The sequence below is a fragment of the Lithobates pipiens genome, unplaced genomic scaffold, assembly GCF_037356315.1.
Source record: "Lithobates pipiens isolate NorthernLeopardFrog02 unplaced genomic scaffold, aLitPip1_a1.2 Scaffold_27, whole genome shotgun sequence".
Taxonomy (NCBI): Eukaryota; Metazoa; Chordata; class Amphibia; order Anura; family Ranidae; genus Lithobates; species Lithobates pipiens.
Genome location: NW_027507788.1, coordinates 107,813,015 through 107,819,014, shown reverse-complemented (window position 1 = coordinate 107,819,014; position 6,000 = coordinate 107,813,015).

The following is a 6,000-nucleotide window of genomic DNA, read 5'->3' as shown; positions in this document are numbered from 1 at the left end:
AATTCAGCCAGCAAAATTCCGATGGAGCATACACACGGATGCATTTTCCGATAAAAAGCTGTCATCGGTCTTTTGCTGGCCGAAATTCCGACCTTGTGTACGTGGCATTACAGGGCCACCAAGAGGACTTTCTGACCAAGGTTGTTGTTTGCTGAGGCCTGAACATCCACCTGGTAAAACGTAGTAAACATGTGTGCAAACCAGGTGGCAGCCTTGTAGACCTGGGAAACTGAAGTTTGACGCGGAAAATACCACAAAGCACCGATAATGTTGGTGGAGTGAATCTTCCCCTTCAGGTTGTACATCTGAATAATGTCCTGTCTAATCCACTTAGCAACTGTGGATCAAGTTGCAACCTGCCCCGAAGAGTGGCAGCTTGATATATTGAGACTGCAGATGCAAAATATTCCCACAAAGCCCTAACTACAACCAGGCAGTAGAGAGCTATTCTCTTTGGATTAAGCCAACACTATGTCCTGATTGAAACAAAATGCCAAAACCAATTTAGCAAATTCATTCTACTGATCAAAGTGATTACTACAAGAAAGGCCACCTAGCGGGAAATGAGTGTAAGAAATACCCTGAGGAGGCTCAAAAGTAATTTATTCAATATAAAAATGGATAAAAACAGCACCAGATGCCAATAGGAACCATCCCTCCCATCATCACAGGGGCAGAGGTAAGTCCCGCCCTAGGGGAGGGCCTCCACCTTGCAACTCTCAACATCCACAGACCCCTTTATCCATCCGTGGTCCAGGCCCATCATCTTCCAAGAGTCTGTATGGGTCACGCTGGTCCTGAAGAAAACAGTTTAGGAACTACTAATAGAAGTGGAAGCCCAAATATCCAGTACCTGCTGACAGTGATACACCAGGGGTTTCACAGGCATTGGCTGAAAACCATACAGATCTTCTCCATCGCAATAGTGATGGTAACCCAGGCCTACCATCTCATGTGCCAGCAGCTGTGGCCTATGAGAATGCAAGTCCATCAGTCCCCTGACTGTGCCACTGATCATGTTGAGGGGAACCCCGCCGCCAACGTCCACAAGTCCCTGAGGGACACATCAGGGGTGGACATGCCCCGCTCTCTTCTTGACCTTACATTGTCTATGAGCTCCTTTGTACCACCACCTTCCCCCTCTTTTCTATTGAGGGTCACACCCACAGGAGTGAAGCTTAGCTTGCTTTATTACACAAAGGTCTTAACTTTGCTACACCCAATCCCCCTGACTAATTCAAACTTTTTGTTGACCTAAATAGATTTACACATAACCTCACCCTCAAGCGTTATTTCTCTATGAAAAGGGACTCTATGAGTACAAGTGAACCTTCAGCTCCCCAAGAGTCTGTGTATTCTGATCAAGACATGTTGCAAATAGGAGGTAGATTGAAAATTGTGAAGGTAGGGATAGATGTGATAAAGAGCTCCCTATACCAATTCCAAATTCAATCATACCAAAAGCATGTTGGACTATACCGGTACTTAATTCGATACATAAAACTCAGAAAATATATAATAAAATAGTACAAATTTTAATACAAGGAAAGAATTTTTTCACAAACAAAAAACAATATATTGATACAGCGAAACATATTATATTTAAAAAGCTAGTGTATCCCAGATTTCTTGTGTACAGTTACTCATAATCGAGTTCCGTTCTAGGAGTACATTTTGGAGATTCCTCGACTAGTTTCACGGAATTTTATCCGCTTCATCTGGAGGTAGTCTAAGAATTAAAATATACATTAGAGAATTCATACCTATTCATATACTTATACAGTCATATAGATATATATTGCAAAATAAGCAAAATCAAAAGGAATATACAATTAAATTTACAAAAAAGAAGGGATTGTAGGGGAATTTGTTACAAAGAACAAAGAGGGAAAGAGAAAAAAAAAAAAAGAAAAAAAAAAGAAAAAGGAAAGCAGAGGTCCGAGTCCCCTCAAATTTTCTCACCCCGGCGGGCATGGGGGATATAGTGCACATGATGGAACATGGTAAAATCGGATATAGAGAGAAAAAAAAACAACACATATAATGTAGAAATTGTATTATATAACCATAAATTAAGAAAGTTCTTAATTTATGGTTATATAATACAATTTTTACATTATGTGTTTTTTTTTTTTTTCTCTATATCCGATTTTACCATGTTCCATCATGTGCACTATATCCCCCATGCCCGCCGGGTGAGAAAATTTGAGGGGACTCGGACGTCTGCTTTCCTTTTTCTTTTTTTTCTTTCCCTCTTTGTTCTTCGTAACAAATTCCCCTACAATCCCTTCTTTTTTGTAAATTTAATTGTATATTCCTTTTGATTTTGCTTATTTTGTGATATATATCTATATGACTGTATAAGTATATGAATAGGTATGAATTCTCTAATGTATATTTTAATTCTTAGACTACCTCCAGATGAAGCGGATAAAATTCAGTGAAACTAGTCGAGGAATCTCCAAAATGTACTCCTAGAACGGAACTCGATTATGAGTAACTGTACACAAGAAATCTGAGATACACTAGCTTTTTAAATATAATATGTTTCGCTGTATCAATATATTGTTTTTTGTTTGTGAAAAAATTATTTCCTTGTATTAAAATTTGTACTATTTTACTATATATTTTCTGAGTTTTATGTATCGAATTAAGTACCGGTATAGTCCAACATGCTTTTGGTATGATTGAATTTGGAAGTGGTATAGGGAGCTCTTTATCACATCTCCCCTACCTTCACAATTTTCAATCTACCTCCTTTCCCCTTGAATTATTACTGGATGATGGTACTTTCTATATGAATAGTTATTATATGGAGGCTATACTTCATTATTTTTTGGACATGTTGCAAATACTTGAAAAGCTGTGGTCCGAGGGCGCCCAGGGTACCGATATGCCAATGATGGAAGTTCCATCCAGCTTTGCCTGTTTAGCTCCAGTGGCCCACACTTACTTCAGGCCGAAGTCAGTGTTCCATCTTCACTAGGCTAAAGGCAAGTGTATCCCTACCTTTTATGACATAGTCTACTCCGAATAGGCCCACCTTTGCAGTGAGGCCACAGAGGATCATTCCTCCCCTATGTCTTCTGAAGAGAGGAAACTATTGGATTCACTTAAGAACAACGGCAAAGTCATTATTAGGTAGGCAGACAAAGGAGGGAGTTTGGTCATCCAGGACAAACATTATCGGACTGAAGCATTCAGACGTCATGGTGACACCATCACTTACGAGGAGTTGGAGGGCGACCCAATTGGTCCGTTAAAGAATGCCTTAAAATCTCTGTTAGATGAAGTCCTCAGGGATGGGGTTATATTCAAGTCGGAACGGCAATTTCTGCTCCGTCCATATTGACTCGCACTATTTTGTATTATATTCCTAAAATCCATAAAGGATGCCACCAATCCTCTGGGCAGACCAATCATTTCTGTCATTGACGGCCTTATTAGTCCAATGGGGAGTTATATTGATCACTTTCTTCTGGAACCGGTGGTGCAGCTCCCTTCTTACATCTGAAATTCGGGCCACTTGTGAGAGATCCTAGCCCAGCACCAATGGCAAACTGGCTACTGATGGCTATCATTGGATAGCCCCGTGGACAGTTCTGCCAGCTCCAAAGAACTTGTATTTATTATACTTGATTATGACAAGCAGAGCAGCTTATTGATGATTGGGCCATCATCGATAACACGCATATGAAATATTGGCAGATGGACTCTGGAAACGCTAGCCTTGTGCTGTTAGGCTGTCATATAAAAAAAAAAAAAAGAATTTTGCAGTATTTCCATATATATATATATATATATTTTTTTTAAATTTGCGTTTGTTTTGGGACTCCTCTATTCTGGGGACACAGCCTTGGTCTTTCCGCCGTGGGCCAGAGGTGACGTCACTGGCCGCTTCCAGCGAGACCCAAGAGGGCAGAGACTCTCTGGAGTCGGTACCTGCACCCCCCTTGTGAATGGGCAGATTAGCACCCTTTGTGCCACTGGCTTTAGATCACGCTATAGTGGGAGCGGCCATGTCTAGGCCCGATGGTGGACAACTTGGCCCTGCCCTTAAGGTCCATAGGCACCCATGGCGTTCCAGCAGTCATTTTGCCTGGGGCTGTATGGGATGAGTCCTCATTTCATATTACCATGCAAGATCATTTTAATGGCACTGTCTAGGCCCTTGTACACACGGTCGGAGATTCCACCGGAATGTGTCCTACCGGACCGTTTTGTCGGATAATCCGACTGTGTGTGGTATGCATCGGACTGTTTCCGTCTGAAAATTGGGTCCAACGTATAACTTGTTGGAAATATTTTCTGACAAACTGGTCCGATCGGACCTTGTACGATCATGTGTAGAGAATTTCCGATTGGACAAAGTGCCACGCATGCTCAGATCAAATTCCTACACCAAAGCTATTGGCTACTAGCGTGAACGTAGCCTTGTCGTAATGAAATAACATCATCACGTTCTGAACGATCGGATTTTCCGACAACTTGGTCCGACCGTGTGTATGCAACAGTTTCGGACACAATCCGTCGGACAAAATCCAACAGATTTGGTTGGCAGAATGTCCAACCGTGTGTACAAGGGCTAGGAGTATGTAATAAGGCATCCATTGATTCGTTGTGGACCCTTTGTGTAATTTATGCCAGAACAGGCACTTACCCACTGTGTGGCAGGGCTCTCCTCCTCTCCACCAGTGCTGGCAGCAGCGCCTCCAGTGTCCGCTCCTCAGGCCTCCTACCCTGTGTCTCCTCTTGCGTCAAAGTGCTAGACATCCACAAGGATCACCTGGCGCTTTGGACCATTTGGAAATGGGTCTCACAGACCTGCCTCCTGGCTGGCAGGAAGGAACTGTAGTGTCACTGTAGCGAAAATTAATTCGCTATCGGCACACAACACGGTGGGATTGGGACACCGAGCACTGTGTCCCAAACCCACACTATTTTGAAGCCTCTGGCTCCAATCATGCGTTTCAAACTACACACCCCCGCCATAGTAATCCATGTGTCCAGTGGACAGGGAGGGCAGTGGAGGTGTCAGGGGTAGTGGCGCCCGTGCACCCACTGGTTCAAAAGCAAAGCCCTCAAAGTCAGTGACCGTGAAGTAGGATGGAGCATGGGAACGTGAGAAAAGGTTTGGCTGTGATCATGTAGAGCAGTGGTCTCAATCTGCTGGCCCTCCAGCTGTTGCAAAACTACAAATCCCATGAGTCTTTGCAAGGCTGGTAGTTACAAGCATGACTCTCATAGGCAGAGGAATGATGGGACTTGTAATTTTACAACAGCTGGAGGGCCGCCAGTTTGAGACCCCTGATGTAGAGTCTATTATGCCATGTACACACGACCAGACATTCCAGCAGACTAGGTCTGATGGATTTCTGAACAAACAGATCTGTCCACACATGACCGGACTTTCCGGTGGACTAGGTCCACCGGTCTATGCAACGGACTTCCAAATGAACGGACTAAAGTCACTCCTTATGACGGCACAGTCCCAGCATACCCCGGGTGGTGACGTCAAAAGGGGCGGAGTCCCAGGCCATGCTGGGACTGTGTCGTCATCAAGGGCGGGGTCATCAGGTGACATCACCCGGTGACCCCGCCCCATGCAAGTTGTTGCGCACCATGTCCACAGAATTACAGTGGGAGAGAGCGTCGTGTCAACACTAACAGAAAGGGGAGAAGACGATGAAGGAGAAAACCACCGCTAGTAAAAGAGCGGCAAAAGATAGCGCAGGAGCCCGGGAGAGGAACCAGAAAGTCAGAAGAGACCTCCGAAGTCAGAAGACCCCCAGAGCTGCCTAATAAATTACTTTAAAAACCTGTATAGTGTTTTTTTATTGACTTTCTTTCCCCCAGGTGAATGGGTAGGGGTATGATGTATCCCATACTTATTCACATGGGGGGGGGGGGCAGGATCTGGGGCCCTCTTATTAAAGGGGGCTCCTGGATTCCAATAAGCCCCCCGCCCACAGCCCCCCCTGACAACCAACAGTCAGGGTT